Source organism: Candoia aspera, chromosome 4 (genome assembly GCF_035149785.1).
Source record: "Candoia aspera isolate rCanAsp1 chromosome 4, rCanAsp1.hap2, whole genome shotgun sequence".
NCBI classification, from domain to species: domain Eukaryota; kingdom Metazoa; phylum Chordata; class Lepidosauria; order Squamata; family Boidae; genus Candoia; species Candoia aspera.
The window spans coordinates 92,524,373-92,543,525 of NC_086156.1; the positions used below are offsets into that span (position 1 = coordinate 92,524,373).

The 19,153-nt window shown below is 48.0% G+C and overlaps 1 pseudogene; it reads right to left on the reverse strand.

Annotated features, from left to right (window-relative positions):
- Window positions 1-14,283: 14,283 nt before the first annotated feature.
- Window positions 14,284-15,881, reverse strand: LOC134496667 (olfactory receptor 5I1-like; annotated as a pseudogene).
- Between the last annotated feature and the right edge of the window lie 3,272 nt (window positions 15,882-19,153).

Genomic DNA, 19,153 nt, shown 5'->3' on the forward strand with positions numbered 1-19,153 from the left:
CTTTAATGAGGTTATTGGAGCTTCCTGGACTTGAAGAGGTCTCAGTTGTTTTATCAACCAATGCTGGTAATTCCCAAAACTGCAACTGGTGAAAAAGAGTCCACCAGTCAATATTGAATTTGTACATCAGCTTTGTGATTTTGTTTCCTGTTATACCAACTTCACATACAAGCAGCAGGCCTAGATCAGGATAAAAAGTCAGCTGTAGTGAGTTGGTGGGCCACTGATCAATTTCTACTGGAACATTAGAACCTCCTGCTTTTGGGGATTCTTGCCAAGAAAGGTGGACTTTAAACTGATCAAGCAAGTAGTTCCTTATCTTCTTGATTCACAATGCAGAGTCACTTAACAGAACCAAGTAGACCTTAGATCATAAAGCTTTGAAGTAGGAGGTGGGATAAATTATCAATTTCACTTTCTTTCAGTTTCTCATTTTTGTGAATATTTCAAAACTGGTTAATTGAAATAAATTTTAGTGTGAATTTGAATTTATTTAGTAGCTATTTTTATTTAGTTTATTTGTAATTTTGCCCAATCTACACAATTGGTATAATTAATTTTTGTAATACAATTTTTGTACAACATTGTCATGAAAAATGTGTTCTGTATAGACTTTTTCTTAATGCACTTTTTATTGGTGAGAAACTGTGTTGCAAAGTTCAGAGAACTATGCACATTCAGTGATAAACTTTGATTTGTGTATTAATTTTAAAATACTATATTAAATGTTTCAGGTCAAAAGAAAATTACAAATCCAGTTTCTATCTTCCAAAGAAAGGAAGGTTTGGAAATGGAAATAAACTAAAGAGAATGTGAAAATGCAGTCGGCCAAAAGTATGCAAAAGTTTTCTGGTGTGCAGACCAGAAAATAGGATTGCACAATAACAGTTAATAGTCACCTTAGCAATCAAAAGTACAAGTAAAGTTTAAAAAGTCTCAACACAAACACAGTTAAATAATCAAATGTCTAATGTCTAATGTTTTATTCATCTCTTTGACTGAAATCAAAAGACTCCCAGCAGGTCAAGATCTCACCACATTATGCTAAAATGTTTGTGGTAAAAAACAACAATAAAATAAAAATACACAAAAAATAACAAAGTACTTTATAGAACAGAAATATAGATTCCAAAATATAGCCAAGAAATAGAGGGCAACATAAACCTCTCCTAGATAATTCTGTTTTCAGTAATTTCCAAATGCTAATAGAGTGGGAGCCGACTGAATATCAAGAGTAGTTATAGCAGCAGAAGAACAGTGCCGGTCCACTTACATCCTCTTTACATCTCGAAAGTGAGAAACCGCTAGGAGATTCTTCTGGAACCTATGTGTCAGGCAGAAAAATATGGGATATTTAATGCACAATTATATAAATACATACCATTTCCCTCTTTCAGTGTTTTCTAGAAGGGCAATCTTCTAGAATACTTCCACCATGAGAAATGTTAGCAAGATCAAATCATCTTTGATTGGATGAACAGTATCCTCCTATCCTTAGGACCCAGATCACCAGGCTTGCAAACCAAGGCTACTCTGAAAAGCACTGTGCTGGTTTTTGGAGACTTGGAATAGCAGACCCTACTGGAGATGATTTGAGAAAGCCAGTGAGGTTCAATATCTAGTGCGCTGTTGTTCTGCTTCTGTCCCATCAAAAATTACAGTTCACTGGTTACATTTTGGAGGAGCTCTGAGGACAGCTTAGAGGACTTTGGGGAGGAGCAGGCTGTCAGACTTTCAGTGGGAATTGTTCCCCTGAATGCCCATTGCAAGGTTGATGCAGAAAAGGAACTGGATGCTACCATCCAGAACAAGAACCCCAATGTTTCCCTTAATAAACGAAGTACTTGCAGTGCAAAGTCACACAAATGCACACATTACATGATTGGTTCGTGAAGATTCCAAAATCTGAAACTATTTTGCAGATCTAGCCTTTTGAATTAATTCATTCTTAAATGAATAACACTTTGCAACAATGGAGAGTATATGTAGCTCAGGGCTGAACTGTTGGGTTCTTGTGATCAAGTAATACTTGAAATCACTCTTGCCTTGGTGTAAAATCTCATCTGATGCTGCCTTACTCACCAGGGTTTTTCCTCGTGGTATCCCTATAAAGTGAAGAAATAAAAGACCACTGCAAAGTGATCAGCAGCTTTTTCCAAGTGCTGCTTAGCTGCATGTAGATCATCTTTCCTGATCTATTTGTGTTTAAAATCCTGCCCAGTATATTCATACATGACCTTTTTATTTGTCATTGCTATTGCTCTGATGCCTTGGTGTCTAGCTGAAGGGTTGAAATGCATGACTGCATTTTGATCTAAGCTTTACTTAACACAGATCACAATAGCCACTTTTTCACCCTCATATCAGTGGGTAAAATATTAAGAAGTGTGTTCTCAGATGCACTCTTGGCTTAAAGGTCAGTCCAAGATCTGAAAAGGGAGAAATCTACTGCGCTTGGCTATCTATGTTTTTTCAAATCAAGAATGGATTTGGGAACACTTCCCACTCTGTGTTGTGCACTGCATACTTGTATTTTGTTTCCTCTGAAAGAAAGTAGGTTGATTATACTCACTGAAAGCAGTCAACTTTATCTGAAGCTGTTTTCAGTTCTCTGAAATAATATGATTTCTTTCTTCCCTTCCCTTTAGTCATTAATGAAAGGTTTGCTCAGCCTGAGTGAGCTTCTGAAATGAGGACTTTCATTTCTTGCCTAAAGCTCTTCTCCACTGAGGTTACATTAAAAATGTTTTGAAAGGAAAATGAAAAGTAGCAGTACTGAAATGATCAAAACTGAAAAATGATCCTATTTTTTGGTCTCTTCAGCTATGAAACTCCCAGGCTGATCAAGTTGGATTATGCAATAGTTTGGAAAACATCTTCAACAAGAATTAAGTAAGAATGAATGTTACTTAAATAAAATCTTACGCTCGCTTACCTAGCAGAAAATCCCATTGAATTCAGTGCCAGTTACTTCTACGTGCAGATGTCAGGACTGCCCTGTAATTTATTACATGCTAGCAATTCAGGATGTCAGCTTCTTTTCATTGACCATTCAGACCATTATGCAGATTCATTTTTTTTCACACTATTCTTCATATATCACTGAGAACTTCATTTCATTTGCACTCCTACTGAATTTCTATTTACATTTATGTTCTGGTTGCTTTTCAAAGTCAGTTTTCTCTGGGGTTACAAGAAATAATTACCTTGGGAAAAGCAACTGATGGGTTATTTTCACTGTCCCTTGGTGAAAACAAGGAATGAAAACAGATAATCATCTATATTCATGGCTTTTTTAAAAAAATGCTCTCACAAAGCTGTTATAATACCTGTAAGAATAACAGCAACAGTAACAGACCAGAGCTCACATAAACATAAAACCATAAATGGACATAAACAAAAACTCATAAGCTTATTAGATGAATAAACAAAAACTTAGAATGTGCAGAATTTAAGGAGAGGTTAGTGATCTTCTTATCTGAACCTGATCCTGCAAGGCCTTTCTTCTTCAGCCACGTAGCATCAACCTGAGCATACCATGGCTGCATTTCATCTCCAGGCAACCGACAGGACAACAAAGTATCAATAGATGTTTCTCATACTCAGGCAGAGAGCAACAGCATGACATCACAAAGGGGAGTCTGTGGTCTCCATGCAGATGGCTTCATAACAACTCAAGCTGAGCTAGCAGTTCAGAAAGCCCACTGAGTGAGTCAAGGGTTAGACTGAAAGCAACTGTTTTATGCTGCTTTGGTTCTAGAGAAAGTAGACCTAAGAGGGCAATCAGGAATACCGTTTTTCTCTGGCTGGGTGGCAAGTCTACAATAAAGTCCATTGAGATTTCTTCCCAAAGGCGGGAGGGGCTTGCCACCGGCTGCAATAGTCCCTGGGGTTTCCCCACTTTTCATTTGGCCATAGCACATGTAGGGCAAGCAGCGACATATTCCTTTACATCCCTCCTAAGAGTAGGCCACCAGAATTGTCGCCTGACCAGATGCAGCGTTTTTACGAACCCAAAGTGCCCAGCCGTTTTGTCCTCGTGAGAACGGCTTAGAACCTCAGCTCGCAATTGCTCCAGCATGTACAAGCTATTTTGTTTCCAAGCCAAATCATTTGCAAAAGAAACATTGTGTTGATTGGCTTGCAACCATGTATCCGTTTTTAAGGCTTGTGCGAACTGCTGTTGCAAGTGCGATGAAATTGGAATGCATATCCCTTCCCTTGAGGGTGGTTGTGCCGGGGTGTGCCGCGTTCCAGTTTGGCTGCATGTGACAGCTTGGGAAACCAGCTGTGTGTTGGTCCACACAGTACCTACAATGTCAGATGCCTGAATGGCATCCTGGGGCCTCCTAGAGAGAGCGTCAGCTAAGAAGTTCTTCCTTCCCAGTATGAACTTCAGCTTAAAATCAAAGCAGCTGAAAAATTGCGCCCAGCAGACCTGCTTGGGGCTGAGGCGTTTCGGGGTGCTGAGCACTTCTAGGTTTTTGTGGTCTGTCCAGACCTCAAAGGGGCAGGTGGCCCCTTCCAGGAGGTGTCGCCATGCCTCTAAGGCAGCTTTGACAGCAAAATTATCCTTCTCCCATACATGCCATCTCCGTTCTGTCTCAGAGAACTTGCGGGAGAGGTACGCGCAGGGCTTCAGCTGATCATTTAAATCTTGCTGAAGCAGGAGTGCCCCGATCGAAAAATCGGAGGCATCCACTTGGATTACAAAAGGCTTGGTGGGGTCGGGGTGTTGTAGAACCAGTTCTGCTGTAAATAGGCTTTTGAGGTGATCAAAAGCCCTTTGGCAATCAGGCGTCCAGTTCAGAAGCGCTCCCAGGTTTCGTGCCTTGCGCGTGTCGCCCAAGCCCTTTGTGCGGAGTAAATTAGTTAGGAGCAAAATGATTTCTGCTAGTCCCTTGATGAACCCCCTGTAAAAATTCATAAATCCGAGGAAAGTTTGTAGTTGCCTCCTAGTGCGCGGGCGCTCCCATGCCAGGATGGCCTGGACTTTTCCTGGGTCCATTTCGATGCCCCTCTCAGAGATTCTGTAGCCCAGAAAATCTATCTGCGATTTGTGAAACTTGCATTTAGAGAGCTTGGCAAATAGCTCTGCTTTGCGGAGTTTCCTGAGCACTTGCTTAACCAGGCATTCGTGCTCCTCTTCAGTTTCAGAGTATATCAATATATCGTCTAAGTAGACAAGTCCCCCCTTGAATAAGTGGTCGTGCAAGACCTCATTAATCAATTGCATAAATACCCCTGGTGCCCCTGCCCAACCAAACGGTAACACTTTGTATTGGAATGACCCCAGTGGGCAATTGAAAGCCGTCTTCCACTCATCCCCCTCCCGTATGCGTATGCAGAAATAGGCTTCTCGCAAGTCCAGTTTGGAGAATATTTTCCCCTTTGCCAGATGTGCTAATATGTCTTTGATAAGGGGTAAAGGATATTTGTTTGATATGGAAGCCGCATTCAAACCGCGGTAGTCCATACAGAGTCTCAATGTCCTGTCCTTTTTCTCTCTGAACAAGACTGGGGCTCCCACTGGCGAGTTTGCAGGCTCGATGAAGCCTTGCGCTAAATTTTTGTCCACAAACTCCCGTAATGCTGCCAGCTCCTTCTGGGTCATGGCGTAAATTTTGGGCTTTGGCAAAGGTGTGTTGGGGACCAGTTCTATCACACAGTCCGTCTTTCTGTGGGGTGGGAGTTTGTCTGCTTCTTTTTCACCGAACACATCTGCAAATTCAGCATACTTGTCTGGCAAACCTTCCAGTGCTGCTGCTGCCAGATGTGTGGTAGTAGACGCTGCCCTCCCCACTGCAGCATGGGGAACCCGGTCCCCTGTGGGTGCTTGGTAGAAGCCGTCTGTAAACGTGATTGTCCTGGTTTCCCAATTTATGTATGGGTTCCTTCGTACCAACCACTTAATGCCTAATATGATTAAGGGTTCGCCCACTGGTGCCATGACAAATTGCAGTCTCTTTCGGTGGCTGCCTAACTGCAGCGCCTCTTCTTTGGTGAAGAGGGTGACCGGGCCCCCTCCCGCTGCCGAACCATCCAATTGAGTAAACACTATGTGATGCTGAAGTGGACAGCAGTGGAACTTTAGATCTGCAACCAGGTCCGGGTGCATTAGGCACCTAGAACAGCCCGAGTTTATTAGGGCCCAGATTTCAACCAATTTCTCGGAGGAAGTTAACTTGACTTTCACGTACAGGGTGCGACAGTTGGCACTCACCTAGATGTCGTTGCGCCTGTTCTTTTCCTCCACCTGCCCTTCGGCGCCTCTCAGGGTAGGTGGCTGGCATTTCCCGCCAGTTCTTCCTGGTCGCTTTCCTCCTCTTCGATGGAATAAGGTAGATCTTTTTGTCCAATCTCTCCACTAGCTGCTGGCATCTTTTTGGGTGCTGGGGGTGGTTTGCCCGGCGTTTTTCCCGGCCTGTCAAATGCCTTTGTTTTCGGGCATGCTGCCGCTTTGTGGTCCTCTTTCCCACACCGAAGGCACTGACCCTTGGCAAACCGTCGCTCCCTCTCCTCTTTCCAGGGTTGAGATGCTGGTCTCAACCGTCCTGCAGTGGTTCGGTGCCCCTTTACCGACTCTGCCTGCTTCACCACCCTCTTGGCTTGTAGGAAGTTTTCCTGGGCATCTTCTGCCTCACTGGCCAGCAGAATCCACTCGATTAGGGTTTTAGGGTCGTTTCTGCATAATGCCCACCTCAGAACGTTCAAGTTCAGGCCGTCTTTGAAACGTTCAATGAGGGTAGACTGCGACCAGACCTCCACCTTTCCAGCCAGTGCTTAGAATTCCATGGCATAGTCTGCTATGGATCGTTGCCCCTGGCTGATTTTCCTCAGGGCTCTTTTCGCTCTCTCCTTTTCCAAGGGATCTCTGAAGTGCAAATCGAGTGCCCAGAGAAACTCATCGCAGTCCTCGAGCTGTGGGACATCTGCCTGGCATAGCTGCACATACCAGTCAGCCACCCGTCCTTTAAGTTTGTTGGCAATGGCATTTATTTTGCCCTTTTCCAATCGGAAATATGGCCCCCATTCCTCCATGTAGTTCTTTGCATTCATTAGGAAGAAGGATAGTTTTGTTGGGTCCCCGTCGAATTTGACCCTGAAGTCTTTCACTGCCGCTCTCGGTGAGCTCCAAGCCACATCTGGGCGTCTGGGTGTACCTCGGGCTGCTGGGGTTCTCCAGTCTCGGTGTGGGGGTTCCCTCAGCCAGAACCTGGGTGGCTCTGCCTCCGTCTCGTGCCGGCTCCAGCCTCTTCCCAGCGGTCACAGCTCCAGGGTGGGAGGGGGGGAAGATGATCTCCCGGTGGGTTCCTCGAGGTGAACTCTGCCCGGTGCTGCCTCAGCTTCCTGCCATCTTCTTCCTCTCCCCAGCTGTCATGTCTCAGGGGTGGTGGTGGTGGGGGGGGGTGATGGACTTCTGGTGCCTGGTTCCACTTCACCCCTTCCTCAGGATTCCCACGCCACCGACATCCTCAGGAGCAGCTGCTCGATCGACTCCAGCCTCTCTTCCATGACACTCAGCCTCACAGCTGTCTGTGAGCCTTCCTTGGTTCGGCCGCTCTGGCGTTTTCCCTCGGCTCCTGACATCGCGGATGACAGCAGGTCCCGTGGCTTCTTAGATGCCCCAAGCACCCCGGACAGGGATCCCGGCATCTCGTCCACAGTGACCCACTTGCCCTGCGACTCTCTGGTGGCTTCCAGCGTCCCGTTCCTCCCGGTCTCCTCCTCCTCCAAGCTTGATCCCTAACTCTCCTGGACCTCATACTGTCGGGGAATAGGGTTCCTGCCGGTCGTTCGGGCCACGGAGTTGGGTGACCCATCGCCGGTTGCCTGGTAGTCTTTCCATCGCCAGCTTGGGTCCCTCACAGACGAAATCTGGAATGGTGCTAGTGGAAAAAAAAAATTGTTTTCATTCCCATCTTTATGTGATGGTTGCCTTGCTCCCAAAGAGACACGGACTCACTTAGATAGGGCTAAGGATTTCTGGTTTAATGGGAACGGAATGCATACACAAAAAAAGACGGGAATGAGCACATGGTGTGCGGGGTATCCCGTAAATACCCGCGGTGTGGACCTGGTCCTTCTCCACCCCCCATTGTCCCACAGTCCGGATCCGGAGTCTTGATGGGCGATCAGGCTGAGATTCCGGGGTCTCGATGGGCGATCAGGAGGATTAGCGCTGATTGCCTCTGTCTTCTTCCTGTGTCTGGCGCAGGTGTGTCCCCCGGGGTAATGCAGAGATGTCAGGGAGATAGGATGATGGCTTCTCGGGTCAGGGCAAAGGTATGGCTCCTTTGTCCTTTATTTGTATTTGTCTTTCAGTGCTTAAAGGATTAGCACTGATTCTTTCCTCCTTCCTTCCCTTCTCTGGAAAGGCATGTTCCCCGTTGTGATGCATGTATTGTCATGAGTACCGTTGAGCTGAAGGCATCAGCACAACGGCACACATGACAATACCTAGGAAGCAGAGGAAGGGATTTAAGATAAGCAAAGCACGCACAACAACAGACACAGACCCCGAGGAGAAGGGAATGACCCCGGCTGGATGACCCAGCCATCAGAACACAAAAGAGGAAGAAGGAAAGACAAAGACAGGGCGGATCACGAGGCACACCTGAAGCTGTCAGCGAAACGCAACAGAGATCGCCCAGCTGACAGCAATCACCAGCCGGAGAAAGAAACCGATTAGGAGCGAAGCCCGGGGCACCAGCAGGGGCCCTGCAACCCTTCACCTACCAGCAAGGAAGCATGCAGGACTGGGGGGGGATGACACAACCCAAAGGGGGGGGGCTGACCGGCGCGGGCTATTTAAACCCCGCATCGGCGCGCTCCCTTCACTCTCAGCTTTTCTCTCGTTAAGCACTACACTGAAAATAAACCTGAACCTGCTCTTCTTTGAATCAGTGTCTGTGTTTCACTCAGTGGTAGGCAGCGCATGACATAAAGCTGAGAGTCATAAACTCAGCCTCACCAAGCCCCACCGGACAACAACGAGCCGCGGGAGGAACAGACGGTGAGAAGAACACGAGCGGAGGGCGATGGAGCCGACGCATCGCGGCCAGGACAGGAGAGCCGCACGGTGAGAAGCGGAGGAGGACCGACCGAGGCCAGAGGCAACGCGGACCCCAGGAGCCACGGACACCCTCCCGGCCCACCCCGAGCCTCAGCTCCAACCCCGGAGGGAGGCGGAGGCGTCCTGGCCACGGGAGGGAGCAACATACCTCCCAAGACCCGCGGAGACCTCCCCGCCCCACATCGCACCCCAGCCACAGGCGTGGAGCTTCAGCCCAACTGCAGCAAGCACGGTGGAGGACGGAGAGGCAAACCAGCCGATTCACTTCCAAATCGAGGAAGCTGACCAGCGGACGGGAACGCCTGAACCCCACCGGTGGCTCAACCTTGCGGAAACGCCGACATGTCAGATCACAGCTGCGGCGCGGATCTCGGACCGAGAAACGCAAGCCGGACTCGCGGCCCTGGAGGCCCAACTAAGGGACCTCGGGACCATGCTGCAGTCGCTGATGTCCTCCATGCCTCACAACTATGTTCCCATGCAGGTGCACACCCCGATCCAAACCCTGAGCGGGTCTTGGCACCCCCATAGGCCAAATGCTAACCAGCAAGCGTCCCAGGTGGACGAAGCCATGGGTCGGGAAGCGAGAAGAGGGGACTCCCCGAACACCCGGGCCCCAAAGGACTTCCCCATTTTCTTCGACGGGAACCCCACAAAACTGTCGTTTTTCATCACAAACGCCAGGGAGTTCATGGGGCGGCATGGACACTCCTTTAACTCAGAAGCGGACAAGATCGCAGCCGTGGCGATCAAACTGCAAGACAGGGCGGCGGACTGGTATGTCCAAATGTACGAGTCCAACTCCCCCACCCTCTCTGACTTCCACGCCTTCATCACTGAGATGAAGCACTACTTTGAGGACCCGCTAGCCAAGGAGAGGGTTAAAAGCGCGCTCCAAGGCCTCAAACAGGACGCACGATCTGTCCCGGACTACGCCCTCGAATTTAAAGCCCTCGCAGGGAAGATCAACGACTGGTCCGAGACTACCCTGCTAGAAATGTTCAAAAGGGGCCTCAACCGTGAAGTACTCCAATGGGCACTCTACCGGGATGACCCGGAGACTCTGCAAGGCTGGATCCACCTCGCGGGGAGAGCGGAACACGCGCACCGCACTTTCCTAATGGTGACGACAGAGGACAAAACAAACACCAGCCCAAAGGTACCCGCACCACACTTGGGGCCAGCCGGTCCCATGTATCAAAAGAAGAAGTTTACTCGCGGGCCCTGCGGGAAGTGCGGAAAAATGGGGCACAAAACGGCAGATTGCTTCTCCAACCGAACACTAACTAGCGCTCCCAAACCCGCACTGAAAACGATGCTCAAACCAACCAACCCACCGCCGCCCCCCCACCGCCGGATGACTGGAGCCACAGTGACACCGGACGAAGGCTAGGACGCTTACTTGGGGGGGGAGGACGCCGAAGGCGCAGACCAGCTGGCGGGAAATGCTCCCCGCCTGCCTTAAAACGCGCTGCGAGGCAGGTGGTGGGACAGGGGCACGAAACACATAGACAGAGCGACGAAAGCCCCATAATAATGGGGGCAATCAGGCTCTCCGTTGGCAACAGAGCCACCACGGCCGCGGCACTAGTGGACTCGGGGTGCTCCAAGAACCTGATCCACCCCGACATAGTCGCCAAGCTCGACCTACCTTGCCTCCCCCTCCCCACGCCGCTGGCATTCCACCAGCTGGATGGCTCAACAGCGGGAGGGAAACCAGCCACGATGCAGACCGAGCCGGTCACCCTACAAATGGGCACCCACACTGGACGAACATCGTTTGTGGTAACCCACATAGGGCGGCCCATCGTAGTCTTGGGAATACCATGGCTTGCGACTAACAACCCACGCATTAACTGGAAGACCCGCACCTTCCAATTCAACGATGGCGCGTACCGGGCGCCAGTTCCGGCGGGCAGGATCAACCCCACAGTGGGACGGGCAGAGGCGGCGGCCCAGGACAGCATAGCTAACCCAGAAGACCTACCTGAGCAATACGCTGACTTCTCAGAGGTCTTCGGAGAAGAGGAGGCAGATCAACTACCCCCCCACCGCAAGACGGACTGTAGGATTGAGCTGCTTCCCGATGTCCCCTTACCCAGGCCGAAGATTTACTCGATGACCCCGAAGGAGATGACAACCCTCCGGGAGTTCATCGATAAAAACCTGGATAGGGGTTTCATAGAGCCGGCATGCTCACCGGTCAGAGCGCCCGTCTTATTCCGGGAGAAAAAAGACGGCACCCTACGGCTCTGCACCGACTACCGGGGCCTCAACGCAGCATCCCTATCCAATAAATACCCCCTACCCCTCGTGAAAGACATGCTCGCCCACCTGTCCACGGGTAGAGTATTCTCCAAGCTGGACCTTCGCGAGGCGTACTACCGAATCCGAATCAGGGAGGGGGACGAATGGAAAACCGCGTTCAACTGCCCCCTAGGCGCCTTTCAGTACAAAGTGCTGCCATTCGGACTAGCAGGGGCCCCGGGAGTGTTCATGCAGCTCATCAATGAGGTACTGCATGAACACCTGTTCAAAGGAGTCCTGGTCTACATAGATGACGTCCTCATCTACACCCAGACGCACGAGGAACACGTAACCCTAGTCAGACAAGTCCTCGAGAAGCTAAAAAGGGCGAAACTCTATGCCAAACCCTCAAAGTGTGAATTCCATAAAGCACGCCTAGACTACCTGGGGTACCGAATCTCTGGGGAAGGCATAGAAATGGACCCCGCAAAAGTCGAGGTGGTGGTGAATTGGGAACGCCCACGTAACAGGCGCCAACTCCAAAGCTTCCTCGGCTTCGTGAATTTCTACAGGTCATTCGCATGGGGGTTCGCGGAGATAGCCCTCCCCCTAACAGACCTCCTCAAAACTAAAGGAGTGGGGGACACACGGCACGCCAAGAACCCAGGGACAATACTAAATTCGACTCCCGCGTGTCAAACAGCATTCAACAGGCTGAAAGCACTGTTCACCACGGAGCCAATCCTCGTGCATCCGGACACAGAACGGCCGTTCGTGGTCCAAGCCGATGCCTCAGACTTCTCCCTGGGGGCCATACTACTCCAAAAGGACCCCACAGGAATCCTGAAGCCATGCGCCTACCTGTCGAGGAAATTCTCGGAGACGGAAAGGCGCTGGCACGTGTGGGAGAAGGAAGCATTCGCAGTAAAATCGGCGCTAGAAACATGGAGGCATCTACTGGAAGGAGCCACCCAAAAATTCGAGGTCTGGACAGACCACCGGAACCTCGAGGCCCTCCGGACGCCCAGACGCCTCAGCCCGAAACAGGTCAGATGGGCCCAATTCTTCAGCCGCTTTAACTTTCAGCTGAAGTTCATGCCGGGCAAAAAGAACTTCCTGGCTGACGCCCTCTCCCGACTGCCCCAAGACGAAGAGCCCGTCCCAGATATGATCGGGACGGTCCTATCCGCCTCCCAGCTGGGGATGGCTGTGACCACCCAGAGTGGCGCTCAGAAGCAGCCCAACCCCACGTCGCAACCGACGGCAGGCCAACCAGTGACCAGACGGCGCCACCCGCGACTGCCAGAAGGTATACGCGTGGACCTCACCGCTGCCCTCAAAACCGACCCCTGGCTATGGGCAAACCCCGACAAGGTGACGATGGCACAGGACCTAGCATGGGGGGAAGGCAGAATATATGTCCCGGACTCGCAACGCCAGGCGATCTTGCGCAGATCACACGACATCAAGCAAGCGGGACACTTCGGGTTCCTAAAGACCCTGCATCTAACACAACGACAATTCTAGTGGCCCACGCTGAGACGGGACGTGAAGGCCTATGTAGCGTCCTGCCCGACATGCGCCATGGCCAAACAGGCACCAGGTAAGCCCCCGGGACTTCTACAAATGGTGGCGGAGCCCTCCCGCCCATGGGAGGAAATCTCCATGGATTTTGTAGTAGATCTCCCACCTAGCCAGAAGAAAACGACCATTTGGGTGGTGAAAGACTACTTTTCGAAACAGGCCCACTTCATCCCCTGCTCATCAGTCCCGTCCGCCCAGCAACTGGCCAAACTCTTCCTTATACACGTGTACAGGTTACACGGATGTCCCGCACGCGTAGTGACCGACAGGGGCACACAATTCACCTCGAAATTCTGGCGGGCCTTCCTAAAACTGACTGGGACCCAACAAGCCCTATCCACGGCCTGGCATCCCCAGACGGACGGAGCCACAGAGATCCTCAATGCCACCCTGGAACAATTCATACGCTCATACACCAACTACCACCAAGACGACTGGGTCGAACTGCTTCCGTTCGCAGAAGTCGCATACAATAACGCCGTCCACACGAGCACAGGGAAAACCCCGTTCGAAGTAGTCTCGGGGCGCGATTTCATACCCATACTGGAGCTACCGCAACCCCCGGGACCCCAAGTTGATGCTAGTGACTGGGGACGGAAGATAGCGGAATCGTGGCCAATAATCATGGCAGCGCTGAAGGAAGCAGAGGCGGCCTACAAAGAACAGGCCGACAAGCACCGGCGCCAGCAACCGACATTCCAGGCAGGGGATATGGTCTACCTATCCACCAAATTCATGAAATCACCTCAACCCTCGAAGAAACTGGGGCCTAAATATATCGGGCCACTTTGAGTAATACAGATAGTGAACCCGGTGGCAGTACGCCTCAACCTGCCGCACAATCTAATGAGACTCCACCTGGTATTCCACAGCAGCCTCCTGAAACCTGCAACCACCTCTCGATGGCACCCAAGCATGCCACTGCCCTCCCCAGTGATGATCGACGGCCAACAACATTTCAAAGTAAGAGAAATACTCGACTCTCGCCGTCAACGGGGAACACTACACTACCTAGTGAAGTGGAAACACTTCCCCCATCCAGAATGGGTGGCGGCGCAACACGTCAAGGCGCCAGACCTGACCTGGGCATTCCACAGGACGTACCCCGACAAGCCAAAGGGTCGCCAAGCCGAACCGGCCCCTTGAGCACCCTTCCCCCCTCGGGCCTCCCCCCCTCCCACCCACCGCGCCCCCAGGGGAAAGGGTCCCCCAAGCCCGCGACTTGAGTAGACCTCCTCCCCCCTGGGACTCACCCTCCCCCCCGCCCCCGGGCCCACTAGGGAGAGACAATTGGTCACAAGTGCATTGCCAGGGTGCATACGCCCAGGATGCACACATGACAATGACGAACTCGACAAGACAAAAAGATAAGGTTCCTACCTGGAGCTGAAAAGCACCTGACCAGCCACACCTCCACCCACGATGAACTGAGCACGAACAAGCAGGGTGTGGTCGAGGCATGCGCACTCCCAGGGTGTGGGCGAGGCATGCGCACTCGGAACACACCCAAAAGATGGACACGAGGTAGAGGGCGGAGCAGGGGGAGGGGTGAAAACACTCCAGCCAGAAAAACAAACAAAAAAAATATATATATTTGACAGCTCTCCCGGGGAAAACCGGAATGCCGGGGGGGGGCTACTATTCGAACGGGGGGCAGTATGTCATGAGTACCGTTGAGCTGAAGGCATCAGCACAACGGCACACATGACAATACCTAGGAAGCAGAGGAAGGGATTTAAGATAAGCAAAGCACGCACAACAACAGACACAGACCCCGAGGAGAAGGGAATGACCCCGGCCGGATGACCCAGCCATCAGAACATGAAAGAGGAAGAAGGAAAGACAAAGACAGGGTGGATCACGAGGCACACCTGAAGCTGTCAGCGAAACGCAACGGAGATCGCCCAGCTGACAGCAATCACCGGCCGGAGAAAGAAACCGATTATGGGCGAAGCGCGGGGCACCAGCAGGGGCCCTGCAACCCTTCACCTACCGGCAAAGAAGCATGCAGGACTGGGGGGGGGGGATGACACAACCCAAAGGGGGGGGCGCTGACCGGCACGGGCTATTTAAACCCCGCACCGGCGCGCTCCCTTCACTCTCAGCTTTTCTCTCGTTAAGCACTACACTGAAAATAAACCTGAACCTGCTCTTCTTTGAATCACTGTCTGTGTTTCACTCAGTGGTAGGCAGTGCATGACATGTATGCATTGCAATGGGGGACATGACCCTGGGTGGGAGGAGGAAGAAAAGTGAGGACTCCATGAGCAGAGTGGATTTTGAGGACAGAGGAGACAATGAGAATATAAGAAAGAAGGATCAGGCCAAATGACACAATCATGATACTCCCAGAGATGGTGAAGGTCACCATCTGGCTGATGAAGATGTCAGAGCAAGATAAGCATAGTAAGGGAGGAATGTCACAAAAAAAGTGATTGATTTAATTGGAGTGGCAGAAATGTAGGGAAAAGACCATGGCTGTGTTAATAGTGGAATCGAAGTGCCCAATAGTCCAGGAGGCTGCTAACAAACATTGACGTACTTTTTGGTTGAGGAGCAGAGTGTAGTGCAAGGGGTGGCAGATAGCTACATAACGATCATATGCCATAGCTGACAGAAGCACACATTCTGTGCACCCCAAAGTACCAAAGAAATACAATTGCAGTGCACATCCTATGTAGGAGATCACCTTGTCCCCTGACAAGAGGTCCCATAGCATTTTGGGGAGAGTAGGGGAAATGTAGCAGAACTCCTCAAAGGAGAGATTGCCAAGGAAGAAGTACGTAGGAGTTTGGAGATGCTGATCTATCCTGATCAATGTAATGATGGTTAGATTCCCACCTAAAGTTAACAGATAGACAAACAGGCCTATGACAAAGAGAAGAGTCTGGTTGTTTGGGTCAATAGAGAAACCCATCAAGAGAAATTCTGTGACATTTGTCTGGTTCTGATTTTCTGTTGGCCTGATGTCCATCTTTAATCAGGTTCTTGCAGCTTCTTGGGCTTGAAGAGTTCTCAGTTGTTTTATCAGCGAATATTGGCAATTGCCAAAAGTGCAACAGAGTCCATCAATTAATAGTGAATTTGTAAATCAGCTTTCTGTGTTTGCTTCCTGTCATCAGTGCAGCTTCACACATAGGCAGCAGTCTAGATCAGGATAAAAAGTCAGCTGTAGTGAGTTGGTGGGCCACTGGCCGATTTCCCCTAGAACATTGAAACCTTCTGCTTTTGGGGATTTGTGCCTGAAATGGTGGGCTTTAAAAAAATGAACATCTTATGGTTTCAAAGATTAGTTAGGATAGATTATAAAACGAAGACAGTCCTATGTAACTTTAGAGGGAGTGGTCAATTTATAATTCTACTTATAAGTGCTGTAAAGAAGATTAGAAGCCGCTTCTTTATATCTTTCTTTCTTTTCTATTTTTCTTCTCTTTTTCTTTTTGCACATTTAGTTTTTTCTTTCATTTTTTCCCTTTTCCTCTTTTCCTTTTTGCTCTATTTTGCATTAGCCTTATTCTTCTGTTTAAAATTTTCAATAAAATTATATTAAAATTGTTTTAAAAAAATGATTCACTGAACCTGAGAGTTCTACTGTACATCAAATGTTGAATCTTTTAGTACCTATTATTTGTTTATTTGTAATTTTCCCCAATCTATACATTTGTTATAAATAATTTTCTCTTTTTATAATAAATTTATTAAAATTTTAAAAATACAAAGATAAAAAACTAATACAAAGAAATGGAGAAAGTACAGAATGAAAAAAAAAAGAAGTGAAAAGAGAGAGAAAAAGTAAGGAAGAGAAAAAAAGACATATATATGAAAGATAACTCCCCCGTCCTCCAGAAAAGGTTCAGTAAATTAACACCTTAATTCAAAATGCAAAACTAAATATTTCTATTGAAATGCTATTTTCTTAAAAAATACCCCTTCTTTGTTATAAAGCAATGAAAGCTCTGGAAATGGAAATAAACTAAAGAGAACATGAAGGGTTTTCCCAAAATTATGACTACTATGCTTATGAGGAAATGCAAGATAACAACTAAGCAGAGCCTGGGGCCCTGGGCATGGGATAGAACCTGTATCCTGGCTCTGTGGATGATTGGTTAGATCATGCCTGGCTGCTATTTCCTTTATTTGTATATTTTATTTTTATCTTGTGCATTTTATTTATTTTATTTTAATCCACCAGAGTCACATTAAAATGACATGGGCGGCTGTATAAATTGAATGAATCAATAAATAACCTAAACAATCAAAAGTACAAATGAAGTTAAAAGGTACAAACACAAACATACTTGATGAAAAGTATAATGTGAATTTATACATTAATGATAATGTTTAATGGATACCTTTAAAAGATACACACTTAATATACAAATGTATATCATTTAATGTTTTATTCATCTGTCTGACATTTTTCCCATTGGAATCAAAAGGTGACCTTTTGAAACCAAGTATCAAAAGGTCACAATCTCATCCAATTAGGCTAAAATATTTGTGGTAAAGAACAACAATGAAATAAAAATAAGGAACAAAAATTTACAAAGCTGCTGTATAACAGAAAAACAGACTCCAAAATACAACCAAGGAATAGAGGGCAACATTCACCATTTCAAAGCTCTGCTAGATAACAAGTCCCTCTTGGGGAAGATAGGCGGCAACAAAATTTGAATAATAAAAATAAATAAACTTTGTTTTCACTAATTTCCAAAAAGCTAATAGAGGGGAACTGATTGATTATTGAGAGTAGGTATAGCAACAGAGAAGCAGTGCCTGCCAGCCTGCCAGCTTCCATCCTCCTTACCCCTTGAAAGTGAGGAACTGCCAGCCGATTCTCCTGGGACCTATCAGTCAGCCATAGGGATATGGGATATTTAATGTATAGTTATATAAATAAACACAGTCTCCTCACTATCTTGGTGTCAAATTTCTAGAAAGCCTCAGCAGCAGAAAACAGGACCAGAATGATTTTTCCTCTTTTGGTTTGTTCTAGAAGGGCAATCTTCATGACCAATCTCAGTACTGCCATCATGAGAATAGCCACATTATCATGATCAAACACAGCTCTGATCAGATGAATGGGACCCTCCTATTAAGACTCAGAACTCTGGCTTGGAAAACAAGACTACTCTGAAAAGCAGGGTGCTGGTTTTTGGGAAGAGAAGTTCCTGCTAGAGGTGATCTGAGAAAGTCAGTGAGGTGTAATATCCAGAGCACTACATGCAACCAATTGTAAAATAGAATACAATGATTCCTTCTGTATTTCATCATGTTCTGCATCTGTTCTATTAAAATGAAAGTTCCCTGGTGGCTTTTTGAAGGAGCTCCGGGGACAGCATAGAGAACTTTGGGGAGGAACAGGTTGTTAGACTTTCATTAAGGGAGGCCAGGATCAAATCACAATTTCTTAGCCTACATTGTCTAAGTATAATCACAAAAATAAAAGGGGTATGGAATTGTTAGACTTCTTTTGAAAAGCAATAAACGCAGGTTAGAACAAATACAAGAAGAAATAATAATAATAGGAGAGACGAAAGTGATATTCCATGTTGGCAATGGCTAGGATGATTACTATGCATCTTGAAAATCCATAGAGGGCTACAATGGGAATTGAATCCCCATTGAAAGGTAGATACAGAAAAGGACCTGGATGCTACTATCCAAAACAACAAGCCCAATGTTTCCCTTAAGGAAAGAGGTAACAATAGCACAGGCATTTTGCACTGCAAAGGTACACAGATGCACAAGGTGTGTGATCAGCTTGTGAAGATTCCAAGGTCAAAATCTATTTTGCAGATCCTGTATGTTGAATTAATATATTCTTAAATGAGTAACACTTTGCCATAGTGATGAAGGTACGTAGCTCAGGGTTGAACTTTTGGGTTCTTGTGATCAAGTGATACTTGAAATCACTCGTTCTCAATCTCTTCTTGCCTTGGTGTGCAAACCAATTTGATGCTGCTTCACTCACTGTGGTTTTGCCTGCTGGTAGCCCCTATAAAAGGAAGAAGCAGAAGAGTACTTCTAATTGTTCAGCAGCTTTTTCAAGTGATTCTGAGCTGCACTTAGATCCTCCTTCTGATCAATTTTGCTTAAGTTGAATCCTGCTCGGTATATTCATACAAGACCTTTTCTACATGTCTTTGGATTTTTCTGTGATGCACTGTTGTGTGACTGATGGTTTGGAGTACATGGCTGAGTTGTGATCTGAGCCTTATCTAACACAGATCACAATAGCCACCT